We start from the raw sequence: 25,777 nt of genomic DNA, 5'->3' as shown, positions 1-25,777 counted from the left end.
AAGCAGTAATATAAATTGACCATGGCAAACATGTAAAAGCCTGAATTCAAGAAAGATACGTATGAACAAGACCGCTACGATGCATTTCTGTTTACATATAGAAGATTCCTAGTTTGTGTTTCCGGTACACAGAAATGTAAATGCTCTCACTTTTATTGATAAGGAAATTTGCCCTGACAGGAATGTTTGTTTAATAACTGCAGCGATTGAGAGATATGTCAAGCAGCAATTTATGTATTCAATAGAGTGATGTTCTTAATCACCTAGAAAAATATTATAGAAAGGCAGAAAATCATATCATAGGAAAGGAATAGAATGTCAACAAATGTTTATTTAACTGAAAAGGGAAAAAAATGGGGAAATATATCCAGCGAGATGTGTAAAAGTCCCAACAGTAAATAGAAAGTTACATCGGCTTTAAATACTCTATTAATCATAAGTTATGGTTGGACACAAGAGTGGATACCAAGACGTGATATTATCTAAGCATTAGGAAGACACTGTGTGTGTGTGTGTGTGTGTGTATATATATATATATATATATATATATATATATATATATATGTATATATAGTACAAATGATCATAGTTCTGTGATGTGCCGTAGCATCAAAAGAATAAAATGGGAATAAATGTAACAAAAGAACTGCAAAACTCATACTCAAAAACTACAAAACATTGTAATAGCTTTGTGATGAGAGCAGCAATATGGGGGTGAGGGGACCGGAGATAGGGTGAATGAAACTAAATGTTAAGCTCGCAAATATATGCCACGGAAAAATCCTTTCTTCCCCCAAGCTATTTTTTCCATTGTTTTTCAAAGGCCATTAAAATGAACAGCAGGTTGTGATGAAAATTTCATTAAGCCCCAGCTAAATCATTATGAGGGTGCCATATTCATGCCTTTGCTTCCTCTCATTGAGGGGGGAAAGCAGATTTCAGTAGAAAGTCTTTATTATTTCCGACCTTATCCCTGCCAACAGCAAACTAACAAAAATTCAGAAGTTAGAAGAGAATGGTGTGTCATACAAAAGGAGGCCACTGAGGTGACATGGTTAGAAAGAAAATTAGATTTGCTTATGAGTTGAAGGAAAAATGGCTCTTTTATTCCAGCTACGTTAGTTTTTCAACCAATTAAGATATTTTAAAAGTTATAAATAGGAGAAAATGTATTAATGTGTTTTTGTTTGAATCTTTTTCCTCCATCAGAATTTTTGCCTGTCATTATTCACAAAACTCTGGCATGAGAGACTTCCTTGTCTAGTGTCTCTTAACTGACATGGAGTACCAAACTTCATGGAAAATTCACAGCTCAAAACATCTGGCCTATGTAATATAGTTGCATTATACTTGGTAGTCACTAAGCTCTATCAGTTAGTCTTTAACTATTAGAGGCTAAGGGTAACAATGAATGAGGTTGAATATTATAATATGGGACCTAATATCTGCATCAAAACTGATTAAATAATGATGTATTGGTGGGGGAAAATGTAACATGTGTTAAGTCCATATAATGTGTTAACTGTAGTGTTTCAGAATTTGTATGAAACCCTTTATTTGATCTTTATATGGTTTTTCATATATGGTTATATGGTTATAAGGTTTTATATATCAACCTTATAACCAAGGCTGCTATGTATAGTTGTCCCAATTTCAGGAAGTGCCACTTGTGTGAAGTAAATATTCATATTATCTCCATTTTCAGATGAGAAAACATGATTAAATATGTCACTGTGCGACTAAGTGTCAGGGGCATTATTCAAACTGAAGTCAACCTAAACTATAATCCATGCTGTTAACCACTAGTTAAAGTGTTTCGTCTGATTAGGAATTTTGCCAGTAATAGTTTAATGTTACTCTTTAGCCCGTGTGTGCCTAAATTCCTTTGGAATATTAGATAATAAAGTATTACTTAATAATTTTCTGCTAAAGTAAGTTTCTAATGCCTCAGTGGTGATCAAATCTCCAGAAAGTTTTAATTGAAAATCAGCTCAGTTTAAACTGTTTTGAGTTTAAAGTACTAAAGCAAAAATGCCTTGGAGAGTATCTTAATAAAAATTTGTTTTAGTTGTCATTATGTCTGGGAGCAAAATAGTTGTGGAATAATAGAAATTCAGAATTTGAATAAAATGTAGACACATTTTAGGACTCTATCTTCATTTGTGAGAGATAGAGACAGAGACAGAGGACAGAGACTGACTGAGGCAGAGATATGCCTGAGATCACACAGCAAGTCAGTGTTAAAGCCAAATGAGAATCCAGTCCACATTTTACAGGTTCAGTTTCCTGTCTTGTTCAGTTACAACATACATTCTGACATTCTTTATCCTCTTTTTCTTGGTCTTTTAGAAATAATGTCACTACCATTGTATTGAAGAGTATTTCACTGTTTATTAAATTTGATTGAATCTAAGGCAACCAGATATCTTAATTTACCTAATAAAGCCAAGATCGTATAGGTTTCCCCAAATGTCCTGAGCTCTCAAGTTCTCAAGCTGATTTTCGTTCAAACTTTGGGTCGTTAACAGTGCAGATGAGAATAACTTTAAATACCATACTTGAAATAGAATTCTTTTACATACAAAGATTATGGCAGGCTGCTTCTTTTCATTTTTCTATATTAACATCAATGCTATGTTAAACATCTCTTTGCCACGGCCATTTCAGCTTGTAGGCAAATTTGCATCTCTTCCTTCTAGAAACGCAAGAAGCAAAACTTACCTTTTCTTCATTCCCATCACCTCTATGTGTTCCTCCTCATCTCTCCAAGTTCAGTTGCTAGAATGAGTTATTTGTACTCACTGCTTTAACTTTGTCATCATTTCTTTTAGTGTTTATTTATTTTTGAGAGAGACAAGAGCACAAGTGGGGGAGGAGCAGAAAGAGGGGGCCAGAGGATCCATCGTGGCTCCTTGCTGATAGCAGTGAGCCCGATGTGGGGCTCAGTCCCAAGAACAAGGAGATCATGACCCAAGCTGAAGTCAGACACTCAACTGACAGCCATGCAGGTGCCCCTAACTTTGTCATCTTTTTAAAGTACTATTATTTGCCTCCATTGTTACCCTAACTCCACTGTAATATAATTGTCCATATATTTGTCAGTTTCTTCCCCTATGTTAAACTCCTTAAATGTGAGGGTAGTGCATGTAGTAAATATTCAAAATATTTGTTGAAAGGATGTTTATACCTCCTCAACTCAATGGGGCCATTGGTTTCTTGGGGATGGGAGATGAAACACTTTAACAAAGATCTGATTCTTCTGCCAGATATTATGTGAGCTATCTCATTTAATCCTCAAAAACTCTCAGGTTAACATTATTTTGTATCTTAGAAATGAAAAACAGAGGCTTAGTAACTTGCTTATGTTCTTATTATACAGAGAAACTAGAATCGGAACAAAATTACTGTCCTCCACCAAACTACTTGGCATTGAACATAAGACCATATATAATCTGACTCAACCCCTTTTCTCCCTTAACCTTACTTTTCACTGTTTTCTGAGGTGCAAGTTTTGTGCTATCTTATCAAACTGCTTTTGGTTCTTTCAGTACTGTATTTTTAATACTACTGTACTTTTTCATATGTGGTTTCTTCTGCCTGAAATGCCATTCCTTGTCTTATCTACCCAGTGAATTTTTATTCACCTTTTAAGACTCCACACCTTCTCTGAACACCTTTGTCAGGATTTGGCTTAGGCTACCCTATTGGCACTAGCTCACTTCTGTTAGTTCTTATTATTTCATTATCACTATTGTTTATTTACCTCCTGTCTTCTATAATAGTATGTGAATGAAGAGTCCTTAGTTTGATTACCTGTGCCTGTCTGTTTCTTAATGGGCATGACACATAAAAGGTGATTGTTTATCTTAACTGTGTGTGACAGTCAAACCACTAATTGACATTTTGTGGCCTTTGCTAACTAACACTACCCTGAAATTGGACTAGGTTTCATTTGTCTTTTTGGTCTGGTTTTAACATTCTCTTTTCTTTGTATCCTACTCAAACTCTGCCTTGACCTCCTTATTTGTCTCATCATCCTGTCTTCTCCAAACTTCTTCTCCCCATATGTGTACCTCTATCATTATTTAATCTTTGAAGTCAGTACTTTCAGGTTTTTTTTTCTGTGACTTGGAAGTGAAAACTTTGTCCTAGGTCAGAAAACTAGGTATTATAAGATCCAGGATACAAAACTAAGATACACGTATAATGAAAACTTTACATTCACATTAATGTTTTAAATGACTCCAACATTTCACATTTCTCGAAGGAAATATGTTGGCATTGTCTATGGATTAGTGGTTGTAGACAATAATTCTCCCCCACTGCTGTAGGCAAAGTGAGAAGTGAATTGGGTTGATCTATGAATAATTTTTCAAAATTCAGAGTTATAAGTGGGTCTTTAACAGTGTGTCAACCTCATGGAGACCAACGTCCTTTTCTAAGTGTGTAGAGTAGGCATTGCAGAGGGAGTCCTTATTTCTTATAATAGGCTCAAGATGGAGGCTTCTTAATTTTGGATCTTCTGTTCTACCACCTTCCTCCGCCCCCACTCACACACAGTTCGTGTTAGAGGGCAATGGAGACAAAAATATGACTGATTCCTTTCAACACCTTCTCTGTTCCCTCCAGTCTTCCAAGAACTCTAGCATGTTACCTCAAGGGTAGAATTTCCAAACTCAGGATTCATGAGGGATTTTTAAGTTTTAAATAAGAATCTATCTGCATAAAGCTGAGCATCTACCTTTTTATTCTTCTTCTTAATAATAATAATAGAGAGAGAGCATGTGCATAGAGTGTGACCAGGGGTAGAGGGAGACAGAGAAAATCTCAAGCAGGCTCCATGCCAACTCTGAGCCCAATGCAAGGCTTGAGCCCAAGACCCTGAGTTCATGACCTGAGCCAAAACCAAGAGTTGGATGCTCAACCGACTGAGCTACCCAGGTGCCCCTACCTTATTATTTTTATTATAGGAAACATTATATTTTCTTGCTTTTAAGTGGCTATAATAATTGTGTTAATATAATGAATATCTGCCTTCAGTTGGCAATGCTAATTGCGCTACTTTCATCAGAGGGTTGCTGAAGGAAACAAATGAGGTAATGCCCGTGAAAGTACTTTATAATTATAACTAGAACTTGGAATTGCACCACTTATTGTCATTATCGCCTCTTGGCTGGTTAGAAACATTGGTACTTTAGGCATCTGGAAACATTATCTAGTTCCCAGTGTTGCTTTCCCAGAATGCTTTTATGTACTGAAAAAATATGATTCGGACCTGCAAAATTCTGGAAATTTAGGATGTGTAGTTGACAGTAACAATAACAACAAACTCAATCGTTACAAAAGTCCTGGGAGAGGTAGTTGCTTTGATTTTTATTTTTATAAATTTCCCTAAATAAAATATGGTAGGCAATTTTCTTTTTTTTTAATTATTTTAATGTTTATTTATTTTAGAGAGAGCGAGAGAGTGCACATAGGTTGGGAAGAGAGAGAGGGAAACACAGAATCCCAAGTAGGCTCCAGGTTCCGAGCTGTCAACACAGACCCTGACGCAGAGCTCGAACCCACAAACTGTGAGATCATGACCTAAGCCAAAGTCAGTCACTTAACCCACAGAGCCACCCAGGCACCCCAAATTAGGCAATTTTCTACCTTGAGAATTACTGTTCCAAAAGAAAGAAAAAAATTCTAAATTGATACAAATAAAGTTGCAAACTGTGATTGACATGGATCTAGGAGAGGCATTTTAACATTGCATTTGAGGACTTGGTATATTCTTATTTCTACAATAAATGGGAATGTGTGCTGAAGAGAAATATAAGTGAGGGCTTCCCTGGCCAAAGTTTCATAATTTTCTAAAATTTTAGCTTTCTTTTATGTGGTTCACTTATTCTTCCTTTCCTCCCCCATTATGTTTTTTTCCTTTTCATTCCTTGTGTGTGTGTGTGTGTGTGTGTGTGTGTGCGCAGTCCTCCTTTTCAGCTCCCACATATGCTTGGTTTTATTTAGCATCTTTATCTGTCAGTGTTCTTCCTTCTTAGAGTGTGACGCCCACACCTCCAAAATTGTTGTGCCGTGATGAGTGTACTCCTTGTGTGTAAGAAACTGCATTTATTTGTGAAATTTCATTTCTACTAGAACTAGACTTTGTCATTATTTACACAACTCAAACTTCTTTTTTCTGAACTTCAGAAAATCTTCACTCACAGTTTATATTACAAGACCCTAAAGGCACAGCCTACTACCAAAATCACCCAGTGTTACTTCACATGCAACAGTTCATTGCTTTTAGTACAGACTTCACAAAAGAGTTAGTTTTCTTCTTGTGAGAACTAGTCAAAAACAATGGGACAGGCTTGGAAAAGTATATGTTGTGACATACTTCAAGCCTTCACTCTGAGTCATCTGTAGACCATAGACCATCAGTATGTGAAGGGGATACTGAGGTTTTCATTCTCATTTTCTCTGCGTCTATGTCTCTGTTTCTATCAGACACAATGAGAAAGATTGTTTTCATAGGTGGAAACACTTAAGTGGATATCACCCTGACACCGTGCAATGTAGTGCAAATCCTCAGTGGTAAATATCAACAGAACAAAACAAAACAAAACAAAACAAAAAAACACCGTTCATTTAAGTCCATTTGTAGCATTTGCAGAGTTGGGTTGGACAGTTTTTAAGTTTGTAACTAGCTCTTTGTGAAGCAGAAAGTATATATAAGTGGTTGGTCATGAACTATCCTCCCTTAATACTTTCAAATATGTATAGATACTGTTTTTTAATGTATCATTTTGGTACATCTTTTGAAAATAATTCACTTTAGTTGATTGCACCTTCTATGATACTTTAGTTATGCATTTTTCCCCACCAGAAATAATTAGTTAATGCCCATTTAATTTTTATTATAAATATGCTGACATATAGAACCAATAGATCCTCTAAATGGGTATAATTTCCCCCTGATTTAGGACTTATTTTAGGGGTCCTAAAGTACATATTATAAATAGTATATTTTCATCTGTGGTGTGCTACAGCATTGAATGCAATTATTCTATGGAAAAGATAGGCCCCTGCTACATGATATTTGGCCTTGTGAACATCCCTACAGGCATTGCACGTTTGATGTTTGAGTTCACATTATAAATCACAATGCCTGTTCTTATAATTTAAATGTCTGCTGTTGAGCAGTCCCTTAGAAACTAAATTGAACCATATTACATTAACAGACAAGCTGAAATATAAATTCAGAATTGCCCCCTAATTTTACCAACTTTTTAATTACTATTTCTCATAAGGAAATTATGGAGATTGACTTTCCTAAATTCAAAATTCCAAAGCATTCCATTAATTGGGCAAAGAAGAGGGCACTTTGAAATTCACTCTGGTTTTAAAATCACATTTGATGAGGTGGGAAAAATAAAAAGTGAACGGATCAGGGGGAAAGCTTAAAGATAGTTTAATTGGCAGAGGTTTGAGTTGCTTTTGTTTAGTTACTCACTGTCCTTTTGACAAAGTACATGTTGAAGAGGCTTTGTAAGTGCTGTTCCACTGAAGGACAAACAAGGGTACTTTTCAATTGAGCCCTTTTAAGTTTTGTTCCTTCACACTCCCGCTGCTGTTGGAGGCTACTCCTAATGCATTGTGACTCTGTGTTCATCTGTGCAGTCTGTCACTGGAAAATGTCTCTCTTCTTGTTGAGCAAGCTAGAGTCTAACCTGCAGGCACCCTTTTCAAAGGCACCACTGTATGGAAATCGACACTCATAAAATGATGATAAAGAAAAGAGTTTATTTTTTAAAGGTCAGGACAAGAAGACACCCTCCAATGCTGCCGAGCCTCTTTCTTCAGGAAGAAGTGTTTTAACTTTAGCACAGTTAGTGGAGTTTGAAGCCTTGTAATTTTTCAACACTAAAGAGAAACTTTGTCTGCTGTCAGCTCTTTTTCAAGTGGTATCCATTGTAGCGGTTTATCTTGATAGTTTTTTATTTCATTAAGTGCTACAGGAAATTAATTTATATTTTCTTTTAAGACCTTCTGACTTGGACTGTGACGGCCCACAGATTACCTTTGGGCTCTTATTTATATAAAGTAGTAGGTCCCTTAGCTGAGATCCAGGATTGTCTGGACAAGAAATCCATTTGGCCAAGAAAACTTCTGTTCTTCTTTTTGACTAGAACTTGTACATTTGTTAGTAATATGAAAGGATGCTAAATATCATGTCCTTAATGTTCATCTTTCTGAGAACAATCTAGCCAGGATTCTTTTCTCAGGTGTCTATTTGTCTGTTAATATAACAGTTCTATTTGATTCCTGCTCATACGTGAGTTTGTCTGAGAAGACTCTGTAAACGATCACTCCAACATCTCTATGCCCAAATGCTTTTAATATTTTCTAAACCTTTCAGATAAATATGGCACCCCTATTTTTCTTGTCCTTCACTAAAACTGTCAGTTCCAGATTTTCAGTTTTAATTACATGGATCACTTTAAAAAGACCCACTGACCCAGGCTGTACATTTCAAGGTAAACATTAACGGAATGTGCCAGCCCTTCTTGTTGCTTATGTGCCACAGCTTTTGGATATACCATTTATTTAAGAGTGAAGAGCCAGCCACCTGTTTCTGAGCCCTCTTTTCCCTCACATTAAAGGTTCAGGCCCTTGCTGAATAGTAACACTCTCATCTGGGGAACAGACACAGCATTTTTCTGAAACTGATTTCTCACACTAGACTAGCTGGAGGATTTTCTGTATTTGCGCATGTATGTGTTTTTTTCACTCAGTTACCCTCAAGGCACTTGTCACGACCATGCATATTAAAATTAATCAGACCTCCTAGGCCTGTGTGGCTGTGTGTTTAACATGAAGAAGTGGATATCAAGCAAATGCCCTAATTAAATAGGCCTGCTTGGTTTTGTTCTAGTGGATGCTTGGTCTTTTTTTTTAATAGGAGTTGCTTACAGGGAAGGCACGGACAGCATTAGAGTCAGTGGAGAGCTCACTCAGAGTTTCCTGTGCCACCTGCTCCCAGAGTTCTGAGACCACAAGGACTCCCAGTGTGCCTTTCTTAACTACCCTTAATGTTGAGGAGAAGTGTGGCCAAGATGGTAAGGGAGCAGTGAGGCTAGGGCAAGCCAGAATGAGCATATGACCTGGATATTTGGATTGATTAAGAAAGTCCATCTTACGTGATGATAAACTTCGGATAGCAGATTGTGCTCAGTGCTCCTATTTTCGGATGATGAAGTTTAACAGTTAAGAGGAAGATCATATGTGAAATTTAGAATGCATGTCCTTCCTTTTATGTCTTGAAGTTGCAAACCAGCTTTTATTCCTCTATCTTTGCAATTAATTATTTCCTAGGTCATCTACATATCACGTTTATGAGGCAATAAATGAATAAGTGGATAAAAAAACTATATATTTATACATTATAACAGACAAGCTGAAATAGAAATTCAGAATTGCCCCTAATTGCCTATATATATATATATATATATATATATATATATATAGGTTGTGTGTATAGTATATAGTATAGTGTATATATATGTATATATGTATATATGTGTGTGTGTGTGTGTGTGTATATATATATATATATATATATACCCATATATATATGCACCTATATATATATACAAAAAGTTCAACTCTACTATGATAGTTTTGGTACTTAGCCTATTTTCATTTATGTTAGACTTTCCCCATAGCTTTAGGGAAGACTGTCACGGGACATTTGGAAGCAAACTTTTATAAAGAGTAAGCTCAAAACACTGAAATGTCTCAGGCTGATATAACACAGTAACTCTTGTTTGTGTATTTAATGTCATAAATGAGGTAAACTCTAACATCATGAACACTGAGTTGGGATTTTAGTCACAATTCATGTGTATTATTTGGTCTTCTTTTTGTGTTTTAGAAAATAGAAACAGACAAATTAAGTAAGAATGTATCAAATTAATCTGATATATTATACACACACACACACACACACACACATATATATATATATATGTCAGATGTACACACACACATGGAGACAGAGACTAAATAAAGCATGGAGCCAACATTAGAAACAGTTTGAAAAATAAAGCAATAAAAAACTCATAAAAGTTAAAGTATTTGAAGTTATAGTTTCATAAATTTCCAAATAACCATAGCAAGTTATTGGGTAAAACATTACTCTGGCAGGACATGGTCTGTAAAATTGATTTGTTCCTTCTCAAATTGAAAGGATTGGACAACTCCAAAGATCTGTCATTTTCCAACAGTTCTTCCTTCCCTCCAATTGGACCTAAGAAGTAAGAGGATCCATCCATTAACCTATCCTCTCTCTCTCTCTCTCTCTCTCTCTCTCTCTGTCTCACTCTCTTTTTTCATGTGGGCGTGCAACTCCCATGTAGAGAACTGTATCAGCCGTGCCAAGCAACTGTCTGGTACCTGACAGCATCATAGAAACCCCTCCTCTGTTCACTTAGGTTGCTCTTGGTTATTTATTAACACAATGCAGACTGTTCAGTGTGGGTGTATGTGAAATAGAAAGAAAAATAAAGGCCCTGAACAAGTAAATACATCTTTCATCATTTCTTTTCTTTGGTGTGTTTACTGTGTGCTTTTCTTGGTCAATAGAAGTTGTTTGACAGTTCTGCAAAAGGGTAAGAAACCTTTTCTTGAACTTTATCGTTTTGTTTTGTCTCCGTAGAAGTTGCTATTTGCCATTCACTTTTTATTGCAACATGTCTCTATAAAATGTTTTTTTTTTTGAAGATCGTTACTGCTGTTAATATGACAAGTACAGGTGATTATGAAACATGATAGACAGCTTTGTCAGCTTTGTTTGAAATGGACAGTTAAGAGACTAGAATTCTAAGATAGTTTTCATTTCTCAACTTTTTAATTAGAACTAGAAAATGAGTTATTATACAAATCACCTTTATTACCTCCTTCTAAGAAACATGCCATTTTTTCTCAGGCCTTATGTAAGCTTCACTGAAATATCGAGCCTTGATTTAATTTGTATTTAAGTTCTCTCCTCCCTGCATATTAATATAATATCAATGTTGAGCTCATTGCATGGTATAATTACTGAAGAGATCAGTAGCTGGGAAAGCACACCATAATTGAGCATGTCTGTTTATTATAACAGGACAGTGCTCTATGCTGTATTTAGTGTGTTAATAGATGAGAATTGATTTGCTGTTTCAAGATGAATTAAATCTCTGTTGCTTAGGCCTTTCTTTTCTGAGAAGTTATGGTTTGTTGTAGAAATTTGCCCAAAAGGTTTCTATACTGTCATGTGACATTAGGCATGTGGAAGACTGGGGAGCAGAAAGCCAATTAAATGAGCAAAACACACCGTCCTCCCTTTGGAGTTTTGTTATCTTTCTCTGTTTTTGCTTATTTTTTTCCGCCATCCCCTAGGGTTTTTGCTTCAGCCCTGGTTCCAGCACTCTAATATTTCCCACCAGTGTCAAGATGCTGCGTGTAAGTGAAAAGAAACACTGAATGGGGAGGTCATGATGTCGAGAGCAGTGCAGTGTAAATAGGACAGGCCAATTCTCAGCCTTTATAGGGTATAGTGCTCCCAGTGCCGGGGAGAGAAACATCCATGAGCAAAGTAGAAGGGGGAGGAATTCGACATGTTTGCTCATGTTTTTCCTCCTTGATACTTAAGTTTAGCTATTCTTGTTCTGCAAAGGGGAGGACAGCTACCTTGTTGTTTTACTTGGCCTTTTCTCCATTCAGTTCATGGGACTCATTAGGAAGGAACCACCAGAACTGAAAATAAAATGAAGTTGAACATTTTTTAGCACATCTTTTCCACTTAAGGAATATTGTAATTAGGGATTAATAAAAGCATATGAATTAAGTGAAAAAACATTGTAAGCCCTGGAGTCCTTATTTTTTATTGCCAGGATTTTTCCCCCTTTGTTTTCTAAATTTCAAATATTTAAATTAAAAATATTTGCCGGTTTTGAAGTATATTGCATTAAGTAGAGATGGATGTATACAATATTGCCTTTAGAAGTAGCTTATCTGAATTCCAACCCATATGAAACCATCTAAAATATTGTCTAATAATTGTTTTTAAAGATTTGGAGTTAAAGAGTATTAAATCTCTGTCTCTAACAGGTTTTTAGATTTCTTTTTAGTTTTTTTAAATATATGTTTATGTTTACATACATAAGACAAAATCTTGTCAACTGTTAGGTGTCCAAAATTTCCCTAGAATGAACTGAACACACACACACACACACACACACACACACACACACACACACTAGATATAAGAAATTACTGTTAGATTTTGGGAGCATTTATCTCACTGTTAATCTCTAAACTAAAAATTTTGACCTAGAACAATTTTTGACAAAAAGAAAATACACAGAGGAGGAGGATCTCTGTATGGAACAGAACTCCGCATTCTGTTCTGTATTTTTTGCTCATTACCTTTGGATGCCTATTGGCATCTGTATAAATTCTCTCTTGATGCCCAACATGGAGTCAATACCTCCTTTCTGTGTGACACCTTTGTGTTTGTTCACCTCTTCACTTATTCTTCTCATTCTGACAGAAAACATTTATGGAGGTCCTAGTATATGCAGGTTATTTTATAAGTCTTCATGAGAAGACAGAAATCAGTGATACAGTTTCTCTCCCTGTGTTGCTCACAGTCTTTTGGGGAAGGTAAACCATGTGTTTTCATGGTGAAAGGAGCTGTGAGTGAGGCGGTACAGGAGGCTCTGTCATTAGAGAGGAGAGTCCTTCAGTGCATGTATTTATCCTCTAAAATGAGTTTATATTTATATATACCATGTATCTAATGTATACAATATACATATCTGTTGTTTATGTCGTCTATGGACGTCATGTGGCTACCAGGACTGCTCTAGCCAATTCTCTTTATTTAAAAATTTTTTTTAATGTTTATTTATTTTTGAGAAAGAGAGACAGAGCATGAGGGGGTGGGCAGAGAGAAAGGGAGACACAGAATCTGAAGTAGCTCCAAGCTCTGAGCTGTCAGCACAGAGTCCAATGCAAGGCTTGAACCCACAAACCATGAGATCATGACCTGAGCCAAAGTCAGATACTTAACTGACTGAATCATCCAGGTGCCCCAAGCCAATTCTCTTTAAGTGCTTGTGCAAAAAAGCTCTCACAATATTCACTGAATCTACCCTTTTATAACATACCTTCATATAATATAGTTTAACTCATCATCCCATCTTGTCTGGGTATTTTCAAGTTATTGATTTCTGCCCAGTCACATCTTTCTGAGACAAATTTATAGCTCTGAAGAAAATATTCTAATTGCTTTCTCCCAAGTTCTCCAGTTAAGAAGACTGGGCATATAATGTATTACTTCCCCTTTATCCATCTTTAGCCTTTTCCTCACTAAAATAGTAGAGGATATTATTTTTGACTATTGGTTTAGTATCAGCAGAATGACATTTGGAAAGGTGAGCCAGAAACATGATGATGATAATGATGATGATGATGGTGATGGTGATGATCATAATTGGCACCTAATGTAAATCTTACTCAAAGAACTAAAACACACTAAGTTATGGAATCATGTTTGGATCCATTATGAAAAATTTAAATGCTTAGTCCAAACTCATTAAAACTCCTTAAAAGGTTGGTTTTTTCCTGTAATTACTACTCCAATTTTTTTCTAAAGTTTTTCAATTATTTATTTTAAGAGAGAGAGAGCAGAGGGAGGGGAAGAGAGAGAATTCCAAGCAGTATCCTTGCTGTGAGCACAGAGCCCAACACGGGACTTGATCTTGTGAACTGTGCGATCATGATTCTGAGCCGAAACCAAAAGTCGGAAGCTTTAACCATTCAGCCACCTAGGCACCACCATTATAACTCCAAGTGTAAACCAAACTGATTAAGTTCTAACACATACAGGTGTATAAGAGGCACATATAGAACAATGTATTAATACATTTCTTCTGACATGCTCACCTATCCTGCTGGCAGTTAATAAAATGCAATCCATACATTTTCTTAAGTTCCTTGCACAAGGAGAAGAGACAATGGTGGAGCAGCCTCAGGGGGATGGAAGTAGACCTATTTAATTTCTTCTCAAGAGTGGAAAAAGAGCCTCAGCTGGCATGTGTTGTAGTACTTGTGCCATCCTGTATATTTTATTGGGTCTCCCTGAGCCCTTTATTAACGTAGGTGGGTAGTCAGCCTGCAGCTGCAGTGAGCTCACTTCCTGTCTAACTCCCCAGCCTCGTTTCTCATTTCCTACCATTCCCTGCATCACTCTTTATGACTTTTGCTCTAGTAATGCCGAGTTGCCTGTGGCTTTTCACAGCCACCATGCTTTTCTTTGCTTATGATGTTTCGTTGCAGTGCCTTTCACCTTACTTTGCACCTGGGTGATGGCTGTTCGTCCTTAATATTTTCTGCTAACTCTTAACGACTCCCATCATCCCTCCCTTAAGAGATTCTGTCTTTGTGTCTCTCTATTAGATTTTGACTTCCTAGAGCAGCATTCCATTTTTGAATTATTGAAAAAAATCAAAAGAGGAATAATATTTTTTTTTACTTTAAAATATTTTATTGGAATCCATTTGATAAAACCGAGTACTTGTTTACGAAAAAGTCGTCAAAGTGGCCTAAATGATACTTAAATGTCTCAAAATTTCCTAGCAGTTTCTTTTCCTCTAGTAAGTTGACAGCTACCCACACAGGTTAATGAAGGAAAGACAGATGCAAGTAAGTTCCTAGGATCTACCCACTACCAGATTGGAGACATCCTTTGTGTCTACAAAACCCATTGTAGCCAGGGAGAAAGGACATGGCTCTTCCCTACTCAATACAGCCTGTAGATGGAAGTGGCAGGACCCATTTCCTAGGCATCCCAGACATCTCTACAGGACTTCTTCAGGAAGACAAATTCCAAACTTCAGCCCTTCAGTCAGATCAGTGCCTAATCTGTGAAAGGCCACTGCCCCAGCAAGGCTTCGTGAATAATCATGCTAGAAAGATGAAAACAGCACAACCAATGGAAAGGACAAGCAAAGTTAAGGCCCTCTTATCAGCCCCTTCTCAGAGACTCAAGTATCCAGTTCTCCAAATAAGAGTATTTTATTATGCATGAACATTATATGAAATTCAAATTTGTGTCTATAAATGAAGGTTCATTAGAACACAGACAGGCACATTCATTTATATATTGAGGTAGTGTACCATAATATAATGTACTTTAGGGTTACACTGGTAGAACTGAGTAATGTTGCCCACAAAAGCCTAAAATATTTGCTCTCTGGCCCTTTATGGATAAAGTCTGCTAATCTCTGTCTTGGAGGGCAGGGACAGAGTCCCTGTCATCCCATTATCCAAAGCTTCTAGTGTAGTGATTCCTAGTTCAATGAGTTAATTAAATGGTTGAATAAGCTATCTCTGACCTGACCCTCTAACCCACCCTAGGGTTTCTAGCTCTCTTCCTGAAGGAAGTTTAATAGAGGAAATAATGAATTATGAAGACCTGGGTGCTAGTTTTGCTCTCATCATTTTCTGTATAACCTTGCACAACTGCTTTATCTTTCTTTATTTAAAAATAGAATTATTACATTCGATGGATTTCATAGTTCTTTCCAGGTATATAATTCTAGAGATATTCTATCAATGTCTTTGTTAACTCAGTATGCAAAAAGAACAAAAACAGGTTTGGAGAGCTCCTTATTAAGAAATGTGGTCAAAAAGAACAGTGAACTTTTACAGATCAATTATACATCAGGTTTATTACTGGGTTGATTAGGTGTTCCACTGTAAATCAAACAAGAATCAAGTTTATTGTTGGTCTGCACTATGAATCTCTAGTATTAATGTATTGGGGTAGAAGATAAGATCTTTTGTTGTAAGATCCGTGGCTTATAATGTATCTATATTGTTTTTTCAATAAGTTTGATGAAAGGCAATACTTTTATTGAAAGGCAGACACTTTTAATGTTAGATTTTGCTAGAATCCTGAATTATTCTGTTTATTCTCTCTTTCTTTTTTAATCATATTTTTTTCTCTTATATGTACCTGCCTCCCCAGAGGTATTACAAGCTAGATCAAGGGTAATGTTGATACTCATCCTACCTACCTACCTTATTTTCTAGATTATGAAAATTCCAGAGTCCTGACATCTCTAAAGTGACTTCCTGATTCTAACAGAGGTGCCAGTTGTAGTCCTGGACAGTCATGAAGGTATCTTACATGAAAATATCACAACATAATTTACAGACTCTTTGGATGAAGACCCTTGTGAAATTTATACCCTTCTCTGATGTATTTAAAAGGACAATGAAAAGGCAAACAAAGTTAGACTTTTTATTTAAAAGATTCTTACTTAGATGAGAATATTCTTGAGTTAAATTGATCATCAAAAAAACCTATAAATATAGTACAGATAAAAGAACTAAAATAGATAATTTTAAAATATTATTCAAATGGATAATTACAAATTTTCTACTGTTTGCTATATACAGCATTAAAATGCAGCATTGAAGTGTAAAAGAATATGTTCTACACTGTTTGCTAAAAACCCTAACTGGTTAAGTGGAATGCCCAAAATAGAAATGGCCTCTAAATTAATCTTTTCCAGTTTTTACACATGTAGGACTTATATGTTAGAAGTTGATGAATGGTAGGAAAATGTGTCCAATAATTTAAAAGCTGCTAAAGGAAGTGAAAAAAATGTGAACATCCAAGAAGAATTTCATAAAAATATATTTTCTAGAAGCTGTGTGTCTACTTTTCTGAAATAACCTCGAGAAATAATAAATAGATAATTTTACATAGCCTCCTCATTTCTAATATTAGGGTCCTGCTGCATTGTTATCAATCTTTTTTGTTGCCTTCTGTAGAAATCTCCTTTTTTTTCAATTTTATTTTTAATGTTTCTTTATTTTTGAGGGAAAGAGACAGAGCATGGACAGCAGAGGGGCAGAAAGAGAGGGAAACACAGAATTCGAGTCAGGCTCCAGGTTCTGAGTTGTCAGCACAGAGCTAGACTTGGGGCTTGAACTCACCAACCGTGAGATCATGACCTGAGTCAGAGTGGGGCATTTAACCCGCTGAGCCACCCAGGTGCCCCTGTACAAATCTCTTATATTGAGGGCCTGCAAGCAAGCAGTGTGGGACATCTCATTGTGAAAGAGAATACATTTACTATAACCTATTTGCTTCAGGGTTTGCTGTGTGGTCTATCTTGAATTAGGTTAGCTACCATCAAGTATGTGAAGGGCAAGTCTAGAGAACCGGTTCCAGTGAGTTCGGAACTACTGTATGTTAAACATTTCTTCAATTCCACAGGGAATATATGTTAGGGCAAATCAGTATTACTGCCACTACTTCTAGATTTTTCATTCTGTTTTCACTCACTAAATATTTGCCAAGCCTATTCCTCTATTTTGGAATTCTAAGTGCCATTAAAAACATACCTGAAACACATCTGTAAATGAATATTCTTTTAATTTATAAAAATAAAAAGCATTTTAATATTTTTATTCCCATTTAGATTATTTCACCTGAAAATCTATTGTTATTTAAATGTCACAACTCACCTTGTGATTTTAAGGGGGAAAATATTGCCTTTATTTTGCTGCATTTGCTATAATTATAGGCTAATTAAATGGCAAAATATCAATAGCATTATTTTATTTTTTTAATATATTAACTAACTTCAATATACATAGTTTAGAATGTATATCTCAAATTACATTCATAACATATAAGGAGATTATTTTACTCATTGTCAAAAATATAGACACATACTTTCCAGAGCTCAGAAATTATAAACTTCCTTATGAAAACTCAAGGATGCATGTTCTTTCTTCTGGAGCAAAAATGGTACACGGATGAAGAATGACAGTTTAAAAGTATGTAGTTATGTCTAAAACAAAAACATTTACTTGCTGAAGGTTGGTTTCTACCTGTGATGACTACAGAACAGCATGTACTTTGATTAAAATGCATTTGAAATACCTTCTTTCTATATATTTACCTTTCGCTTTTCCTGAGCACATTTAAGGCTCAGAAACACGGTGATCACGTCCTGTGATGTGTATGTAGGTGAATGAGCTAGTACATCTGCACCCTTCCTTTCCTTATCTTCTCTGGGTGTCCCTGAGCTCTCCCCAAGCTGAGACAGATGGCTGCTGGTTTAGTTATGTGCGTGGGAGAGAGGGACTTCCACATGTGATTTTTACCATTTGGTAGTAATTAGTTTGTTGTATAAATTAACATTAACTGAACCATTCTTCAGGCATTGTTTGTAATTATCTTCTTTGAGTCTCTGAGTTGTATAAAGAGATAAAAAGCAGGGAAGGCATTGCTCCTTCTTTTATAAAAGTGGAAAAATCTATCATTAGACAGAATAGATCAACAATTACTATTGTATTCCCAATAGATGAAAGACTTTGAAATAATTATAAAACAGGAAAACCAAGATTTTTCTGGAACTTAATGGTTTAGAAATGCAATTAGATTTTCTGAAAATGTGTGATTTTTTAAAGGCAGAACTGAATGTAAAAGAAAAATGAAATACAGTTTGAGGGTTGTTTTTCACATCATTTAGCAAATTTCTTTTGGTTCTCACAATAACTACCTCTTGAAGGTCACTGTCTGTCTTGTCTTTTTTCTTCCTTATATGTTGCATACTTTATTTAGATGCTTTCAAATGGAAGTATTTTAGTGTACATTTTATGAGAAGCATGTATTTTTCTGAGATGTAGCATGCTGATATTCATCTTTTTTAAACAAAATTGTTCATGAGTGAGTGGGATTTTGATAATTCAAGCTTTAAACTCTACCGACTTACTATTCTCTCCTCTATCCCCAGTGAAGATGTTGAATATGAAGGAAACAATAAATAACCTATGTTTCTTTCAGTTTGGTTTTGGCCTTGCTTATATTATTTAATATTATTTCTGAATCTTCTTCTGGTGTCTTTCTCTAAAGAGATCTAATAGCTGATACCATATAACAGATTGTCCTTTAAAACATAAATGTTTCTTTCTGAAAAAAAAAATTCCCATCTGTGTTTTTCCTTTGAGAATTGCTCTAAGAAACTACCAAGAAGAACAAATTATTGCTAGACATATTTTGACCCAAAGTATTTAAAGTGTGTCATCACACTTTTACTGTCCATAACACAGTCATAACTTTGATGTTGACAAGAAAATATGATGGTCATTATTCTACCAAGAGTTTCTTTATTGCAGCCTATTAGGTAATAAAACCCCAGTCACACCAGAATTAATATTGGTGTGAACCTGTTATTAGATTATTAATAAAAAGAGAAATATATATATCATAAGTAGCTATTTTCTATCATACAGTTACTGATTAGATATTAGTTGTAGAAGCTATAAATACCAGAAGTAATTCATTTCCTGGCTTTAAAAAAAATATTGTTGCAATTTGGTTCAAGGAATACAATTATTTAATGAGTCTCCAAGATTTAAAAATATTTCAGTACCATTGCAAATTACTTGGAAAAATAAGAACATTTTGTCCTTATTTAGAACAGTTACACTTAGTGCATCTTTTTGTGTGTGAATGAATAAAATTAAGATGAATAAAAAGTTTTTTAAATTAATTTTAAATCTGTTTGGTTTTGAATTGTTAGATAAGCCATTCATGTATTTATGTTAATGTGAGGTTAAAAGAGCTTTGCCACTTTTTTTTTTTTTAAGTAAGACTGTTTTAAGAAGAGTTTCTGGATTACTGCAATTGAGGTATTTTTTAAGTACTTCCAATGCAGAACTTATTTTTATGAAATAGGGAAATGAGAAATAGTTTGTGCCTAGGAGTTTGGCCTACCCCAAAAAGTGTATCTTCCTATGTTTTCCATAATCCACTGAGATTCTAAATCATGCTTCTGCTTTGCATATGTATCACTTTTAACCATTTTTATAACCCCAAAGTTTTGGAATTTTCAAAAATTTTGCCTCCTCAAAATTACTTATACACATGTATTTTTTTTTTCTCAAATGAGAAAAAGGAAATCATTATCGGCTAGTCTCTTTATTTGGGTTATAAATTAAAAAAACATAAAAGCCTTATACTCTGTGCTTTTCATTCAGTGTCTAGAGCTGGCTAAGCAGGAAGCCAACTTCATCCTGAAGATGTTTCCTCTCCCTGCCTCCCAGGACAGAGTCATACTTTCTTTTAAATGGGGGCCAGTATAGATTTGGGTAAAATTTTGAAGAGCAAACTTTATGTCTACTCAACATCCATTCCATATACTATGTGTTATCTGCAAATGATATAAGTATAATTTTGACAAAACACTTTAATAGAATGGTTTTTGATTTGTGCATATTAAGATTCTTAACATTAGGCCAAAATATTATTTCGTGTGAGGGGAAGTAGTCTTTATGTTCCTCAGGTAAATTTAAGTCCTAATTCTTGGAAGTGATGCAAAATAAACACTTCTGATTTCAAACTGTTTGATTTTGCTTTGTGTATGTACTTGTGCTCATAAGAGCACATGAATTGAGGCTTACATGCACCTTTTGAAAAAAATCACAATATCCTATCATTCTCATTCATATAAACCTAAACCATTGTTTCATTGTTCCTCAATTCAAAAAAAAAATTATTTCAATATTTCTTCTTTTGGAAAAATGGTTTTTAGATGAAAACCATCAACTGTTGACAAATATCCTACACAGAAACCCACTGAATATATTTTGTGACCACCATTTGAAATGCAGACTGTTGCATGACATGATATATTTTGGAACCAGAGATAAGAAAGGAGGGGGAAAAAAAGAGCAGCTCTTCTGTGGCTGTGGCTGTGGCTGTGAAGCTCAAAGAGAATACATTAATTAACCCAAGAGAATTTCTAGGAAGCTGTACTGAGAAGCTGTAGCTTTGAAATCTAGTGATCTTTATCCACTGTTGGGTTTGGGTCAAAGACCTTGGATAGAGAAGGAAAAAAGGGAAGGGGGTACATTATAGGAACCAGATGTTAAAAACTGATAAAGGCTGACCAGCCCCCTGCTGCTGAAATCTAACCCCACCTCCATCAAAAAGGTGACATTCTCCTCTGAAGCCCCTATGTCCTTCGAGGAGAGAGAGAGACACAGTTCTGGCTCTGCATTTTTCCTTTGGCCTACCTTGTCGAATGGCCCTAGAAGACTAAACAGGTGTTATCTACTTTTGATTTCAGTGCATTTAAATTAATCCTGTCAGCTCAGCTGTTAAAACAACTGTCATCTCCAGCTGTTAGTAATTTTCGACTGGGCACTTTCACAGGTTGCCAAGATCTGAGCCTGCATTGTGTGTCTTTCTGAATGCAGTAGAGTAACAATTTGTGTTTTGGTTTTTTGGTTTTTTTTAAAGGGGCTTGTATTGTGATGCTGCACACGTTGATATGATCGTAATAATAATAATTTCAGAAGACTCTCTGGTACTGTGTTTTTCAATATGTAAATAAACCATGTACGGTATGCCACTTCTATCAATATCCTGTGGACACGTTACATAACTTTTTGGCATATTTAATTAAATAGCCAATAAGTCAACTTGGAAGTCCTAAAAGGGGGAGAAATAGTAAAAAGTTAGAAGAAGATAGTATTGCACGTGCTTATAAAGCTTTCTGTGCTTCCAGAAACAATAGTTGCTTCTAGCTTTATTTTTTTCTTAAACTGAAGTATTCAGTAAAATGTTTTGTTTCTTTTTAACAGTTTGAGTAACTGCACTTTCAAGCATAATGTAAGGTTTCTGGCTTGATCTTCTCCTATTGGACATTTTAAATCATAAGAGGAATTTCTTGTGTAATTTCAATATTTGGGATCTATCTCAGTAGCTCTTAATGCTAATATTGTGGAGGGCAGGAAAGGCTATTATGAAATTCAGTCTATTATCAACAATTGGAACTCAGTGAAAATGTGGAGTGATCTCAACTCTATCAAAGAAAGACTTTCATTTGCCATTCATGTAACCATCTGGAACCCATGAATATTCCTCCTATCCTAACCTTACACATTGTAAAATCAAAAAATTATAGGTTTTATTTTTCTTTTATAAAGTCTTAATTAGGGTGTTAGTTTTTTCCTGTTAAAAAGTATGTTTCAAAAGAAAAAAAGATATAAATTACTTAAATTGACTTTAAAGTGTTTATGTTTAGAAATAATGCAATCAGATCAATAATGAAAATAATTTTCACAAAAATGTACTAGCCTCAAAATTTCTGGCCAACAATATTGTACTTGAATTCATGTTATACTGATGTGGAATAAATTACACTAACTTAGTTTAACTGAGTTCTATGTTTATTAATATCTGAGGCATTTATGATTCCATATTCATATAAATTTATTTAAAAAGTAGCTAATTTTGGAGAGGATATTAAAGACACAAAGTAAATAGTTAAAAATGTAATAAAAAGTGTACAATGGAAAGTATTTCTCTTTCCTACTCCTATCCTTCACTCACTCAATTCCTCTTTTATAAGGATTCATGTAATGTGTTTTCTCCTGTGCATCTCTGGATTTATTATGTGCATACACATATAGCAATATGAGTGTGTATGTGACAGGGTGTGTATCTAAAGGATATTATACATACATACATACACACACACCCAAAATTTGGATGTCATTACCCCTGGATTTATATATTAGTTAAATAACATTCATTCCCTAAGGAAGCATGTGTGTACATGAAGATAAAGGAAAAGATTACAACATATATGATATACATGTGTACCAATTACATAATTTATTAGAAGCGAATATTGTAATTCACATTGAATAAAGAATATTTGATGGGACTCTGTCAATACTTATCAAAATTAAAATATATCTGCACTTTGGCTTAGTAATTACAGTATTAGAAGCTGAACATTCTCACATATATATGTCAGAATTAGTAAAGTATATTATTTGTGACATTGTTGTGGAAAAACTAAAAATTTTATACAGGATGATGTAAGTATATTATTGTGCATTCATCGGTGGATTTCTATGAAAGTGTTAAACATTAGAGAAATTTATCCATAGAAATATGGAAACATGTCTATGATTTATGTTTTAAGTTTAAAAAGTTGCATAATAGTAAATATAATATCCTTTTTTAGAAGCATTTATGTATATTTGTATATTCATTTATTTTAAGTATTTAATATTTATCTGAATGTATATATAGTAAGTTATGAATACATGTTTTATTTTGGCTATTTTATTAATATTTATAATAACATTACTAACATTATAAAATTTTATTAATATTTAATTTAATTACTAGGGATTTGATCTTAATAAAAATGAACATCTTTAGTAATGCCAATAAGAACTACCAGCAGTTTTGTTTTAGTTTAGTTTAGTTTTGTTTTCTTAGAAAGAGAGCATGAGTGTGGAGAGAGGGGCAGAGGGAGACAGAGAGAGAGAGAGAGAGAGAGAGAGAGAAAGAGAGAAAATCCCAAGCGGCTCCATGCTCAGCGCAGAGCCCAGAATGGCGCTCAATCCCACAATCCTGGTATCATGACCTGAGATGAAATCAAGAGTCAGACACTCAACCAACTGAGCCACTCAGGTGCCCATTTTTAGTTTCTCTAAACACTAATTTACATGGGAAGAAAGTCATTAAAAACTAATATAATGTAGAAAATATATGTGTGAAGTTGGGGGTGATGAGGTAGAGTTGGGGACAATAGGAAAGCTATAAAAAATGTTGATTGAAGGCTTTATTTCCAAAGCTGTATCTGCAGAAAGAGGAAAGAGTTCATATGACTATGCTTGTTCAAACATACAATGGGAGTCTTAATGGGAAATAGATAGGCCTTGCTTAAAAATATATTCTGTACATATTCTGGTAAAGATTAATGTATTTGAATTTATAAGATAGTCTTTGTATTAGTTTCCTCACGCTGCCGTAGCAAAGTAACTCAATCTGGGTGGCTTAAAACAAGGGAAATTTATATTTTCACAATTCTGGAGTTTATAAGTTTGAAGTCAAGGTGTCAGCAAAGTCATGTTCCCTCTGAGAACCTTAGTAGAATCCTTTTAGGATCTTTGCCACTTTTTAGCTACTGGTGTTGGCCATCCAGCCTTGCCATTCCTTGGTTTGCAAATGCATCACTCTGATCTCTGGCTCTGTTGTCACATGGTGTTCTCTTTGTGTTTTTACATGGCCATCTTCTTGTAAGGACCCCAGTCTTAGGACCCACCCTAATAATCTCAACTTAATTAAATCTGCAAAGATTCCATTTCAAATTAAAGGTTAGAGTCACAGGCACTAAGTTAGAACTTCAACATACATTCTTTGGGTGAATACAGTTCAACCCATAACTCTCTTAAAAATGTAAACACAAACGAGTAGATAAGCGAATTGACCATTCATAAATTGCAATGAATCACATCGGAATTTAAATTGATATATAAAAATAAATATTGAGGGGCGCCTGGGTGGCTCAGTCGGTTGGATGTCTGACTTCAGCTCGGGTCATGATCTTGCGGTTTGTGGGTTCGAGCCCCGCATTGGGCTCTGTGCTGCCAGCTCAGAGCCTGGAGCCTGCTTTAGATTCTGTGTCCCCCTCTCTCTCCACCCCACCCCTGCTTGTGCTCTGTCTCTCTCTGTTGTTCAGAAATGAATAGACATAAAAAATTTTAAAAAATGAAAATAAAAATAAATATTGAGTCATGAAAGAGAAATAAAAATTTTAGGGGCACCTGAGTAGCTCAGTTGGTTGAGCGTCCAACTTCAACTCAGGTCATGATCTCACTGTTAGTGAGTTTTAGCCCCACATCAGGCTCGCTGCTGTCAGCCTGTCAGCGCTGAGCCCGCTTCCAAACCTCTGTCCCCCGCTCTGCCCCTCACTTGCTTGTGCTCTCCCAAAAATAAAAATATATATATTTAAAAAGGGAAAGAAGGAAAAATTTTAGAGTTCATAGAGGTCTTGATACAGGGCACTCCACCTAAATGAACTCTTGAGTGGGAAGTCTGGACTTCTCAATGTTGACCCAAAGGGCCTGGGCAGATAGCTAGAAGTGGAGAAAAGGTAGGAAATGATGAAAGGAGGATGAGAATGTCACAAAGTAAAAATAAACAATCAGAAAATGTTTATGTGCCCCTGAAAGCCACCTTGTTGCCCAGAGATTCAGCTCCCAGCCTATCATAGGCTTGAAGAAATTTGTAACACCTCGTGACTGGAAGAGCTATATTTAGCATTTATAGATGTTTTATTGTAACTTGTATTTCCCTGTGACCCGATTTTGCCAAACACCCTTATTGTTTAAAAAACAAAGCCAGAAATATGACTGCAGTTTGCTCAATGAAACCGTGTTGTTTTCTTTCCATGCCAGGATTGTGACTACAGAAAAAAAAAGGTTGTTGTTGTTTTTGTTGTTTTAAAGGAGCAAGGATAATTTTTGCATTGTAATAGCATCTCAGTTTTTGGTTTCCATTTTACATTGATTCTGATGCTGTCAGCCAAAGATCAAAAGAAATGTTTGAGTGAAGCTGACTCAGGCTGACCTCTCTGTATTTATGTCCGAGTTAAACATGTCTCCACCACCTATTAGGAGGCGAGTGTTGCAGTGAGACCCGGTCCTCTGACTTGAGTGCTCAAGACTGGGGAGGAGAAGGCAGTGCTACATGCTGCTTGACCTTTCCTCTGTGAGACAGGGGTGTCTTCTGTATTCCTGCCCCACGCTTTCTTTCAAGCGTTCTTAGGAGTAGTGTTGAGAAATGTTAGGTCTAAGTGTAAACGACTGAGTTTTCATTGAACTATGGAAGGTTAATGGATGAGGGGGGAAAAAAACT

At 35.4% G+C, this 25,777-nt stretch overlaps 1 protein-coding gene across 17 annotated transcripts in view; it reads left to right on the top strand.

Annotated features, from left to right (window-relative positions):
• Window positions 1-25,777, top strand: part of SOX5 (SRY-box transcription factor 5) — a 930,253-nt gene that overhangs the window by 632,747 nt on the left and 271,729 nt on the right. Inside the window, exon 1 of one of the 17 annotated variants that reach the window (XM_042991958.1) lies at window positions 16,142-16,210. The exons of the other annotated variants lie outside the window; for them this stretch is intronic. The gene's annotated coding sequence lies outside the window, so the exon portion shown is untranslated. Of the gene's footprint in view, window positions 1-16,141; window positions 16,211-25,777 lie in introns of those variants that run through there. 17 annotated transcript variants of the gene reach the window in all.

This window comes from Panthera tigris, chromosome B4 (genome assembly GCF_018350195.1).
Source record: "Panthera tigris isolate Pti1 chromosome B4, P.tigris_Pti1_mat1.1, whole genome shotgun sequence".
In the NCBI taxonomy this organism is placed as follows: Eukaryota; Metazoa; Chordata; class Mammalia; order Carnivora; family Felidae; genus Panthera; species Panthera tigris.
This window is presented reverse-complemented; position numbering and strand designations above follow the sequence as displayed.